This window comes from Aphis gossypii, chromosome 2 (genome assembly GCF_020184175.1).
Source record: "Aphis gossypii isolate Hap1 chromosome 2, ASM2018417v2, whole genome shotgun sequence".
Lineage (NCBI taxonomy): Eukaryota > Metazoa > Arthropoda > Insecta > Hemiptera > Aphididae > Aphis > Aphis gossypii.
In genome coordinates this window covers 78847280-78859834 of record NC_065531.1, presented here as the reverse complement: position 1 = coordinate 78859834, position 12555 = coordinate 78847280, and the positions used below count along the sequence as shown (strand labels likewise).

The 12555-nt window shown below is 24.3% G+C and overlaps 1 long non-coding RNA gene across 2 annotated transcripts; it reads right to left on the bottom strand.

Moving 5' to 3' along the window:
• Window positions 1-3063: 3063 nt before the first annotated feature.
• Window positions 3064-12545, bottom strand: LOC126550045 (uncharacterized). 2 transcript variants are annotated; one of them, XR_007604068.1, is made up of 4 exons: window positions 12415-12545; window positions 12074-12332; window positions 11116-11205; window positions 3064-3245 (listed from the first exon to the last, which is right to left on the bottom strand). It is a non-coding gene; the product is annotated as an uncharacterized LOC126550045 (long non-coding RNA). The 2 variants fall into 2 exon arrangements; XR_007604069.1 differs by having other exon boundaries at window positions 3064-3237.
• Window positions 12546-12555: the final 10 nt, after the last annotated feature.

Below are 12555 nucleotides of genomic sequence, written 5' to 3'. Positions count from 1 at the left end.
AACAAAATTCGCAAACAACAAATTCATTTGACATAGTCAACTGAAAGCAATTTTATATAGTTGCAGATATGTCAAGTATACAAACGTTAAAAAAAACAATTCAACGTCTTCGTCAAAGAGAAGAAGTCTCTCCACCTATCCCAAATAATTTAAATTTTATTATTCTTGAGCAGTATCAACAATTGAATTACAAGTGACGGTGAATTATTTTTGCTTTATGATAATGGTACAAATCACTCACGTATTTTGATAATACAACACAAAAAAATTTGGATTTTATGAAGAAATATGAATATTGGTTTTGTGATGGACCGTTTTCGGTAGCTTCGCTAATTTTTACGAAATTATTCACAATTATCATGGTATATATTATTCAAACGTAGTTTCCAGTATATAATAAAATGTTTTACATTGATTTGAAGTAGAAAATATCTATCAATAAGGCGTTTTATTGAAACTTTAAAAAAAAAGAAATTATAAATCGACTCAAAATTAAGCAGGATATATCCGGTACTAAACTTTCGTAAAAAAATATCAAGATAGAGTTAAGAGAGTTAAGTAAATTAAAAAAATGTAATTTGATTATAATGCTCTGAACATACTAGATTATCTACGTGGAATAGACTGTCATTTTCAACTACAAATTAAATTTTTAATTATACGTTTTTTTCTAAATTTTTAATAAAATTTTTTACTAGTTATTAACTTAGAAATTTTATTTCACAATATTTTTTAATGTATATTAATGAATAATAAAATTTTTAGTTTTACGAACAATTTTTCTTCGACCAATTATCGTTTGCGAACAATTTTCGAGAATTGACTGGATATCTATATAGTATATAGCAACTTATGTTCCATAATCAGATTGAACACCGAACATCGAAAACGACGAAAACCTAACCTATATTTGTTTTGATAAGAATTTAAAACATAACTTAATATAAAACTACGACTGTGTAGGAAATCACGGCAATTCCTAAATTATCATATTTTCCAGTAACATCTATACACAGAATTTAAAAATATCTTTATTCAATTGTTTCCAATATTATTTTGAAAAATAAATTAATATAAAATTTAAAATGTTAATAATTGATTGTTTATTGTACACTATACATATTACATAAATATAGCGTATGTGCCTATGTATTTATCACTTACTATTTACTACTTAGGGAGTTACTATGAAAAAAATATAAAAATAATAGTAACTTACACTTTTTGTGAGCAAAGCTTAAATAAAATATTTAAAATCATATCTAAAAATGAAAAATTCTTTGGCGTATTTATTAAAATTTAAATTAATTATACAATTTATAGAAGGTATTATGTAAACTGTAAAGTATAAACTAAATAATATGCTGTTGAGTTAACCACTTACCTCTTTATATACATGTATAATATAATTTACCTATATTACAATTAATAGAATTATGTAATTAAGTATGAAAGAATTGATATAAACATTAGAAGTAGTGTTAAGCAAGTTATCTGTCCATAGGAGTGTATACGTCGTAGGTGTATGCATATAGTCGTATCAGACATTTTACTAAATGCCTAGGCAATAGGCATAATATTCAAAGAATTTAATTTTTATGCAATTTAACTATCCGCCTAGACATTTAATTAATACCTATTACAAGTCAAGCAAATAATAAAAATGAAACATTTTGTATTATTTTAAAAATTTAACTATATTTTCTATTAATTATTTACCGCTATTTTATATATATAAAACTATGTATTATTTATTAATATATAAAACACGTAGAAGTATGAAGTATGTATGTTTAATTTTGTGTCCATTAATACTATTGTTTTAAAACTTAAATAATAAATATATATAGGTAATTACTAACTATATATGATAGACATAGACGATAGTACGAGTATGAGTGAGTACTATATAATATATCCTTATTAAATAAGAATAAATAATCCATTGATTTTACCTTGGAAAATTAACGTAGGTACTTAGTTGTATGAGAACCCTATCTATATTGAGTTGTGAGTTATGTTTTACAAAAACTATTACTAATGTTCAAGCAAATGGCACCAGACAATATCATGTAACAACAAATAATAACTAAAAATTAATAGAAGTTTGTAATTATAATATAACCTTTTTATTCATTTTTATACCGGTATACTATCACATCTAATTAGTAATTACCTATATATATATTAATGATATAAGTTTTAAAACAATAGTACCGATGGACATGAAATTAAACATATTTTCTGCATGTTTTACACATTAATACCTACATATAGTTTTTTTTATATACAATAGCAATAAATAATTAGGTATTAATGTCTATAGACATTTAGTAAAATGCCTGATTTGACTATATGACTATGACATATAATATATAAGAGTATCTAATAAATGTTATTGATTTTATGATAATGTGATTTTTATTTTTATTATTACTATTTCTATTACCTATTTTATTTTGGAACAGTATAAGCCAATAAAAATACTTCAAATTTTATCATAGATGGTAATTTTTGATAGAAAATTATACTCAGTACTTCGGGGTAAAAATTCCCAGTGATTTTCAAAATAATCAGAAAAAAATAATAGAAAAACAATAATATGTACACAAAGTAAAAGATATCTTTCGGATACAAGATTCATAAATTATCCCCGTGTTTTTCATACAAAAATAAAAGCTATCAAAAATGCATAAGTGCATTTTTTTTTTTACAGACTTACAAGTTAATAACACATTTATATTTTGAATTCAATAGTTAGATATTTAAAGGTGTCGACTGATAATAGTGTGTGTTGTGAATTCGTCATTGAATAAGTTGTTATAAATATATTAAATGTAAATCAATTATATCAATTTATAATATTATTAAATCAATGCTAGGTGCGAAAACGATTTTGAGCAGATACAATATTTAGCTATTAAATTTTCTGAATAACACAAGGGGCATTTTGTCCACATACTTAATGAAAAAAAATAATTTGATTTAAGTTTTAAATTTTTAAATTTTGAAACAAGACCATGAAGTTTCTGAATAAAATTATTTATTTTTCTTTACACTAGGTACTCAATATAGTATAGTCAGTGAGTTCAATATTATATTATATTATATTACTATATTTGTGTAATATAATCCACTGAAATCATATAAGTGATCGGTTCTCTTGTGGACGCCTGTTGATTCATACTTCTTCATCAGTAGACCACTGTAGTCATTCCTCCCGATTTATGTTTATTTCTGTATATCTTAAAATTTTATTTATATTAAATTATGATCATTTTTCTAGAGTAAAAAATGGCATAAGAAAAATACATATAGTTGTAAAACCAATACATTAATAGTACTCAGTACTCTACCAAGAATCTAAAATACTATTCATAGACATTTTTTGTCATTATATAATATATTTATGTATAAATATATATATTATTATTTTCACTTTAAAATTCAATTAAAATATGTATATCACGTTCTAAGGTACATTGATATAGACTTATAAGAATTATATAACAATAATACATAATATGATATAATATTATGATGATTGTTATTATAATTACTTATTGTTTTATAATTAAATTATAAAATATCTATAGAAGTATCAAATAGAGACTTACACAGTGATTTGTGTTACCGCTCCAAAACGTTTATAACATGCTACAATTTATTATTTTTATTTAAATTTAACGCATCAACTAACAGATTTTTTTATTTATCTTCTAAAATATTTTCCCAATGACTGTAATTTATAAATATAAAACACTTATTTATTTTCAGACGTCATTAATATTGTAGTGTATAATTAATAATATCCAAATTACAAACTACATTAACATTTTGGTTTCGTCTTATTTATTTATTATATTGATTGAACCAATTAGACTTTGATGTACCTAATTTATTTATTAGTAAACAGGTCAATTGTAATTTCTTACAGTGCGATGATAAAAACCCAATTAAAATGAAACAAATAAAAATAGGAAATTGTTGTTCATGAATTTATTATGAAGATTCATTAGGTACAATACTCCAATGTTCCGCATTATGCACTTAAAATTACTGAACCATTGGAATAAAAAATGTTCAATAATAATAATATATATAACTACCTACATATTTGTAATGTACATATATTTACTATTTTAGAGACCTTTTCACAAATAATAATAAACAACATTAAAAATTCTGTTGTTGTATAAATATATTATAATATAATTTAAATATTATTATAATACGGCATTTGAATCATATAATCTAAAACAATTTATATTCTAACCGAAATTATTGTATTACTACTTACTGATAATCGATTAAATTTAGGTATACCTAAGTAGCAAACTAACAACAAATTATAAATAATACTACGTCAATACATGACTAAAATAATGCATGAAATAAATTCATATATATAAAAGAAAATTAAGATGCATTAGATGATTGAAAATTTGCAAATTGCATAAATTTAAAAATTAATGTATAATTAGGTAATGCCTATAGTTACACGATTTTAGATAATGTGCACTACATGTTATATATTAAACAAACCTTACAAACCACGAAGTCGCTTAGATATGCAGTACAAATGTATTAATAATTTTAATATTTTTAATTATTACAATACTTTTGTTATTAATTTATTCACTATAAATTCTCAGATAACATTCTATTATTTTTATATGATAATATTGATGACTAACGTACTTTTTATAACTACTCATAAATTAACCTATTTCTCGTTTAATAAATATGTATTAAACATTATATTATATTGATTAAATATAATATTGTTTGAATGTCTAAAAAATGAAATAGACCTCAACCTCCTAAACTTAATAATGATTTATATCATTATCTATATCAAGTATCTACTACATGGTATTTTTAAAAATTCGATATCTAGTTATAATATTTATAAAACATTTTGAGAGATTTATTACAAACTATGTAAGTTGGAATTGCAGAAAGTAACATGTCTCAAAAGTCATCATAAGTTAAAGCCTATCGATATTCCTCTGACCTCTAAATTACACACAGCACATCTACTGATAACTTTCAAATTATGAATATACGAAAACATACTTAAATAATTAAGTAAACCAACTTAATAGTTCTAACACATTAATAAATTTGACTTAAAAATATAAAAAAATTTTATGAATTTTCAAATACAAAATTACTTGCAAATTATCGCGATTTTGTAAAAATTTAAATTTTAAACGCTTATAAAACAAAATTGTGACTTAAGATTTTTATTTTATTTTAGCCACCCAAAATTTTTTATCGATATTTCAATTACAAAATACTTAGAAAAATCGAAAATTTCCGTTATCTATAAATAGCTCATAAAAAAACCATAAATGTAACCGTGTTTGTGTTGAAATAACACTAATATAAATAATATAATAATAAATAATTTATTGAAAATTACAGCATTTACAATAATTCGATTTTGAGTTACAACTATATAAAAAAATAATTTTTTTAAAAAACTACTGGTAACTTCTTACTTTTGACCTCTATAATGCACCAAGGATATTCACTTTGCCATCGGAAACCACCCCTAAAGTTTTAAATTAAAGCATTATTTCGACAAGTTATGATGTAGACACACACACAAAAAACACACCCACATTGTAAAATCAATACATTCATCACTTCGTTCAGAATCTAAAAATGAAGAAAGATTCGAATATTTAGCCCTAATAGAATAAAATATTTTGAAAATTATGTTAGATTTAGTAAATGCTAATATTAGTAGATGGAAAAATATCATGTCAATTATAATATTAAATATAGTTTATTATAAAATTAAATTAAATAGTTAAATGCTTCTTAAATCTTAAATAAGTTATAAGAGGTGAATAAAGATAGTTTGGTAATTAAATAGATAGTCAAATATAGTTGATGGGTGGGAATATACGAGTAGGATAAATACTGCTGTTTGTAAGACACCTTCATTAGGGTGGTTTTCGTTAGGATGAATAACTTATAAATTAAATATTGTTTGGTCAACAATTAACGAACTACCAAAAATTGAATTTTATATGTCTATGAATACAATAGACATAAATACCTTATCTAGAAATATTACTATGTATTAAGTATAGATATTTTATTTCAATTAGATTAGAAATGAGAAGCACATTGATAACGCTACAGAGTAAGCCTTGATTTAATATTAGTCTTAATAGACATTTAAATTGCAAATCGTATTATATAACTTTTAGCTAGACATGTATGACTATACTCGTATAATTAATAAACCAAAGATCAACATTAATTATGTGTGAAAATTGCCCTATTTTTTGATAAATCGTAATCAACTATACAATATTAAAATTAATCAATTAATAATTTTTAAAAGTATTATCACTATACTAATGAAATAATTAGTAAAAGTAAGCCACACAAACAAAAATAAAAAGTTATCAAAACACTATTTTATAACTAAGGTTGAGGACTCCTAGTACTTAAAAATCTAAAAATATATAGGCACTTATGCACTTAAATATCAAGAAATATGCTCTAACAAATTATTTTATTTTATTATTTTGTCTAACTATAATATTTATAAACAGAATCACTAAATTCCGACACAACTTTTTAAACGAAAAGCCAATAATTGTTCTTTCTTTTCTTTGCAATATTTTAATAATAATAATAAAATATTGCAATTTTTTAACTAAAAAAGATTGAAATAGACGAAATTATTACGCGACGAAAATATTTCATGCACTGACCGCAGTGATAAGACAAGTACGCGCCAAAATATAACGAACAACTTAAGTTCACTTCCTATACTCATTAGTCATTTCAGTTTTATCGGTTTATCGATTAGATAGTAAATTACCTAACCGACGATGAAAATATTATTTTTTAATGGAAAATTTACCATTTTGTTCTTTTTTGTCTAAGCTAATGTAAGAACTTATTTCGAAAATTGCCAAATATGTTTTTCATTTTTCTAATATACCCAAATACGAATTTATATGCAATAATGAAAAAATATGCAAAAATATGCAAAATAAAATTTTAAATTTGATCTCCTGATGTTATGAAACACATATTTTGTTGATCACTAGAATTTTTCTAAGATCTTTCTAAAAAAAATATGAAAAAACTAAAAGTCCTCAACCCTATATAAAGTATACTTTATTGTTTAATGCAAAGGTTCCCTGCAACCTCTTTTGATTCAAGGCACCCTAGCCTATACTTTGTTCTGAATACGCAATAGTAACATATCCATAGGCGTGCACACAGAGCGTGCCGGTTGTGCCTGGGCACTACTCGAAAAATTTTAAAATTTTAACAGACATTTTTTATGCTATTTCATTGAAATACATCGAAGATATTATATTAGATTTATACGGTTATAAAATACTAAAATGCTAAAATTGTGTTAAAATGAATGCAAAAAGCAAAGGTCTTTTATACCAAATAAAAAGATTTGAGTTCATTTTTGGCATGTTTATCTATGATGCATCTAGTTTTAAATCTTATTTTAAAAGTTAGTTCAGTGTCAGTACTTCAATCACCAAAACTAAATCTTTTGTTGGCAATTGATAATGAACAGTCTTAAACATTATATCTTAAAAATATGAGAAATGCAAATAAAGAATTTGAAAATATTTTTGATCAAGCAGTAACTTTATATAAAAAATATGAAATATTGTTCAAGGTGTTATTCGCAGAAAAGTATCGATTCTAATTGATAAACAATCAAAATCTCATTTATTTTGTAAATAAATTAGATGAAATGAAGACACCTGTTTATTATGAACTACTTAATGATTTATTGTCGGCAATGGATTCTAGATTCAATCAAAAAACTTTAAGCTTAATTGAAGCTATTACTAGTCTACTACGTATAGAAATAAAACCTGAAATAATTGATGTTTTAGTTAAGTTTTCAAATACTTCAAGTACAGATCTAAAAACTGAAATAAACTTTTTAAAACATTTGCCTAAATCTGATAAACATGATGGTATATCAAGTGAATCTATTTATTTGTGGCTCGATTGGCTGAAAACTAACAATAGTAGATCTACATACAATTGTTTTTATAAAACCTTGTAATTATTTACCATTATCCCATTTACAAGACGTACATGTGAAAGAGTTTTTTCAAAAATGACAATTGTAAAAACTAAACTTAAAAGTACATTGAAACAGGAACGATTAGATTTTTAACTTTTACTATTCACTGAACAAGAGTTAACAAGTGGAGTAGATATGGATTCTGTCATCGATGAATTTAATACATCAGAAAATAGACGAATGATACTTTAAAATATATACTTATAAATTATAATTAATAAATACATTATAACATACAAATTTGACTTGTGCTTGCTCTTTTTTTTTTTTTTTTTTTGATAATAATTATTCTTGATAGCTCTGTTTCTGTGTGTATAATATAAAACATAAATTTTTCTAAGACACGTTCCAAATTTTAAGTCTGCGCACGATTATGAATATATCATGTTAATTGTTATATTATTATATTTTATAACGTCGGTTTTATTTAGTTAAGTACTAAGTATAAACAAAAGTAGTGCGATATTTTAGAAAACAAATTTTAAATTATTATAATGAATATAACTACCTATACATTATATTATATTTAATTATTATATAATATTATAAGATTATCAAAATTAATTGAAAATTAGTTGACTTATAAAACTAATGGAACACTTGGGATTGTTTCCAGAAAATCCAGAATATTTTTAGTACAAATATTTAGGTAGTGAAAATTCCAAGTATTTACAGCCATTTGTTTTTGAGTGTTACAACCTGCACGTAAAAAAATAGGTTTTATCGAAAACTGATTTTGCCTAAAAATTCTCATTTTTTCGTCACTTTTTTTTGTAACTTTTCTCGACGCTTCTGAAAACAGTTTGAAATTTCTTACTTTTGACCTCCATAATGCACCAAGGACATTTAATTTGCTACAAAAAACCACCCCTGAAGTTTTAAATTGAAGCATTATTTCGACAAGTTATTGTGTACACAGACACAAAAAAAACACATACCTATCATTGTAAGATCTTTACATTCATCACTCCGTTCAGAACCTAAAATGTAATAACCAGGCATATTTAAGATTTTTCTGCCCTGGGTACACATTTTTTTTTTTTACAATTGTTTAAATCAGTTTAAAAATAAAACCTTCCAGTTAAATTTACTGCCCCCCTCCTAAATACGCCACTGGTAATAACCACGTTATTTGTTAGTTGTTCAACCTATATGTGATCATAAATTCTTCCGGAAAGCCAAATTACTTTTTATGAGCTTGAAATGTTTTTAAATGTTAATGTAAATACAAAATTCGATATTCATAAGTAAAATAGTTATTTCTCTTCGAGCAATTTTGATATTTCATTGTATTCCAATAAATATTAAAAAAATCTATTTAAAATTTTCACATTATGTTTAAATTATCATTTTCATTTTATAATAAAATATTTTAACTCGTTTGTTATTCATAGCCATGAGAACATTTCAATTTTATTTAGTATTTTCTTTAAATGTCGATTTCAAATAATTAGGTAGGTATATCCTAGGTAGAAATTCTTGAAAATGTAATACAATGTCTCACATAATTTTTTCATATACATTTTTAGAAAGAATTTTGACAAAATTCGTTAAAATCGTAAAAAATACAAACTTTTTTTAGTCAGAAATTCGTAAAAACTTTCTTTTTTTTTATCTAAATTTGGAAAATTTGTATAAGATTCTTCATAAGTAGTCATAACTAAAACCATAAAATCTAAGATATATACGGAGACAATTACTTTTTATAGACAGTATATTATAAATTCAAATACAGACGAAATTACTTATTTAAGCGATCAATTTTAATTATTTTGTTATAATTTAAACACATTACCTATATTATATACATCTATTGTTATCTATTTTTAATAAGTATATTTTTTAATTTTTATTTGGTATTTGCAGAAAAATGTCATTAAATATTAAGTTACCTAAGTTAATATAATATGGAAATGGAATAAACATATATTTATATTATTATGATAATTAAACACTAATAATAATATAATAAATGTAATATTTTTATGGAAAATTATATCAACCTATGGTACCTAATACTAAAAGTAAAAAAAATGTATTTAATATCTATGTCAAAAAACAAAATACCATGTGTAATGTACTTAGTGGTTTAAGGTGACAGACCGTCTTCACTTAAATTGTTTTTCGTATAAAATAATATGTTATTGAATTCAAATTTAATATAATATTGGATTATTGGAGTACCTATGACTATAATTTCATTATTTTATTTTATAGACACGTTATATTTATTTTTATAACATTTTAATCATTTTATTTTTTTATCATAGTTTATGTGGTTGAACCCTGTATACATTTAACCGTTTAGACTACTTTGACTATTGTAGTTGCGTATTCTTCATTTATTGAAAAGAAACGTATTTCGCATTAAATAATTATTTAACTCGATAAAATACCAATCAATCGTGATAGCCCAACGGTCGCATGTATGCATTTTATCGTTTATAGTACATACCTACTCGTATAATGAAAATCTCTAAAGCCGCATTCCCACGAATAGTGTACTTGCCAAATACGCCAATAATTGTACATTTGACCAACGCACAATTACGGTGTTCACACGACTGGCGTACCTGACAAATAATACGAGTAATATTGGTCGTTCCTTTGACTTGTGTCACATTTATCGACAACCCTCGGGTACGGCCCCAGTGACAAAAATCGTACAAGTATGCCGATTCGACGGCATGACAAGTAAACACCAGCACCAAATATTGGCCAAGTACATCAATCGTGGGAATGCGGCTTAATAAATGCAATTTCAATAAATTTAATTTAATGCAGTACAGATGTACAGACGTACAGTTCATCCAAGTATAAGTATATTTTAATACAGTTGTCAAGGGGTTAAACACATATTATATAACGTTTTATTTATTTATTTACAAATTAATAATGCGCATACCTTAGTAAGTTGTTAAATAATTATGGAATACATAAAATTTAACTATATAATATGTACCAATTAATAAAAAACTAATATCATAAATATATTACTGTGTATTAGTGTATCTAACCTGAAAATATTGCTGTTTGTGAAAAACACCACTTCAAATTTTGTTCAATTTGTTCTTAATGAAGTATCAATAACAATTTATCTTGACTGCCTACAATATTAAATAATAATTACTATAATATTTACTAAAAAAATTAATAATTAGCTTTATAAAATAAAATATAATGTATGTGTCATTAATGGTGTATTTTGTACTCAAATTGTGTATTCATTTTTATAAATTTAAAGTATATATATATATAACTTTAACAGGATAAAGTGCAGTTTTGCTGAAAATTATTTTGAGATTAGAACTTTCTAAAAGAATCTGACATTAAACATAGGTATAGATTTTGTTAATAGTAGTCACATTTTTAATTTATAAAAAAATCGATTTTAAGGTTCAATTAAGAGAACGTCGTAGTGTCGTACACTCGTACCTACACATGCATTTTCTCCGTCTTACCTACTACCTAATGTATAATATATTAAAACTGACCTTTAATTTTGTGTTGTTGGCTTAAAAATTATATAAAATTAGTAATTACCAAATTTAAAATTAAGATAAATATCTATGTTTTCTAGTTATTAATATACAATATTTTAATTTTTAAGCAAGTTTTTAGTAAGTAAAATATGAAAGTATAATAATCCTCATTACTCGCTGAAAAATTGAAGTATAATAAAAATCAATAAGACAATAAATACAAATAGGTAAATATGTTCATACATTTTAGTTAAATAATAGCTAGGTTAATTCACTGTGATACTATTTTTATTAACACAAAATTGAAAGTGTTAAATCAAAAATGTTGGTACCTATGTTGTCCAATTTATGACAATTTTTTTTAAACCAGTTTCTTAAATTAATTAGAAAATTAAAAAATATTTATAGTAAACGCTATACATTGACAGACCTCAATACAACGAGTGTTTATTACATATGAGCTTTTAATACTATTTTTATAACGTAAACAAACCATTTTATTTCAAGCTTTATAACTGCTTTAGCACAAAACAATTCTCCAGAGCTGTAATATACTTATATAGATATGGATAGATACACAATTGTCATACTATTGTCGATGGTCCATCGTAGCATAAAATCGTTTATGATTTAAATACGTTATGGTCGTAGGAATTCTGCATATCTTCCCGTTCAATACGAATTTGGACTTTTCATGAAACGGGTTATTAATTTTAAGGATGAAAAGTAGAAACGAATACATATAGTAAAACCTATTAAGAAAAAATGAAAAAGTATAAGAATGCCGATAGGCGATAACTGTATTTGCCGAATCGCCGCCGCATGGATACCAACTTATTCAATTACTTCATAGCATGAACTTGGATAATTCTTTAACCGTGGTTAAGATTCTGAGACGTCAACAAGACAACAACAGGTGGTCCACCATACGGTATTTCGGTCGTCGGTGCTCGGTACGGTTTATCATTATTGAAA